Source organism: Ailuropoda melanoleuca, chromosome 6 (assembly GCF_002007445.2).
Source record: "Ailuropoda melanoleuca isolate Jingjing chromosome 6, ASM200744v2, whole genome shotgun sequence".
Lineage (NCBI taxonomy): Eukaryota > Metazoa > Chordata > Mammalia > Carnivora > Ursidae > Ailuropoda > Ailuropoda melanoleuca.
Genome location: NC_048223.1, coordinates 66,602,893 through 66,604,475, shown reverse-complemented (window position 1 = coordinate 66,604,475; position 1,583 = coordinate 66,602,893). Strand labels below are relative to the sequence as shown.

The 1,583-nt window shown below is 33.0% G+C and overlaps 1 non-coding gene across 1 annotated transcript; it reads right to left on the bottom strand.

Annotated features, from left to right (window-relative positions):
- Positions 1–1,084: 1,084 nt before the first annotated feature.
- On the bottom strand, positions 1,085–1,191 carry LOC117802877. The gene has a single exon (XR_004626390.1). It is a non-coding gene; the product is annotated as a U6 spliceosomal RNA (small nuclear RNA).
- Between the last annotated feature and the right edge of the window lie 392 nt (positions 1,192–1,583).

Genomic DNA, 1,583 nt, shown 5'->3' with positions numbered 1-1,583 from the left:
TTCTTGGCTACATATTTTTCCCATTCAGCACACTGAATATATCCTGCCACTGTCTTTTGGCCTGCCAAGTTACTGTGGACAGATCTGCTGCAAAACTAATCTATCTACCCTTGTAGTTTAGGGACTTTTTTCCTTGCTGCTTTGAGGATTCTTTACTTGTCTGTGTGTTTTGGAAACTTGACTATGATATGCCTTGGCGATGGTCAGTTTTTGTTAAATTTAATGGGAGTTCTCTGTTCTTCTTGGATTTTGATGCTTGTATCCTTCCCCAGATTAGGGAAGTTTTCTGCAATAATTTGCTCAAATAAACCTTTTGCCACTTTTTCTCTCTTCATCTTCCAAGACTCCTAGTGTACTAATGTTACTCTATTTTATTAAGTTGCTGAGCTTCCTAGGTCTACCTTCATGATCCATTGTCTTTGTGTCCCTCTTTTTTTCAGCTTCATTATTTTCCTTAATTTTATCTACTATATCACTGATTCATTCCTCTGTTTCATTCATCCTCATTTTTATAGCAGCCATTTGGGTTTGCATCTTGCTTATAGCATTTTTAATTTTGGCCTGACTGTTTTAGTTCTTTTATCTCTGCAGTAAGGGATTCTCTAGTGTCTTCTATGCTTTTTTCAAGCCCAGCTGGTATCCTTATAATTGTTTTAAAATCTATTTCATATATCTTACTTATATCTGTATTGACTAAATCTCTGGCCTTGATTTCTTCCTGTGCTTTCTTTTGGGATGAACTCCTCCATATTGTCATTTTGGAGGAAAAAACAAAACCAAAAAACCCAAAAAGCAAAAGCAAACAAAAAAATTTTTTTTTAATTAAAAAATAAAGTAAAATTTAATATAATAAAATAAATAAAGGAAACTAGATCCTTCATGTGGTTTGGTCTCCTTTAGAGAACCTTGATAGAAAAAGAGAAGAAAGAAAAGAAAAAGAAAAAAGTTAAAAATTAAAAAATAGATATAGAATAAAAATAAAATAAATTTTAAAATTGCTCTTTCTGTATCCAAAAAAACCCCAAACACACACAAAACAAAACAAACAAACAAATCCAAAGGACACTAGATCCTGTTTCCCCTAAAAAATATGGAACATGTCACAAATTTGCATGTCATCCTCTTGCAGGGGCCATGCCAATCTTCTCTGTATTGTTCCAGTTTTAGTATATGTGCTGCCAAAACGAGCACTACTCAAATCTTAAGTGTTACTACCTCAAAATTGATTAGAGTAAGTCTCTCAAAAATGTCTGTGTCCTTTTGACAACTATAGTGGTCTTTTAATAAATTTTGCTTGATGGCATCATAAGATGTTACAGCTTCACCTTGTATTTTCTCTGCTCCAGATCTGAATTCAAATTTCCTGAAGGACCGGTGATTTCTTCTCGTGAGAATTGGTAGTTAGAAACCAAGATTTGTGTGTCAGGAGTGTTTAACTTTACTGAGCTGTTATTGCTTCCAGAAACATTTCAGTGGATAAAACTAGGACATATGTAAATATAAGTATACTTAAATATTGAGTGTATATTGTTATTTATAATTCAAATTTAATGGTATAGTGCATCCCTTAATTTCTTTGGTCT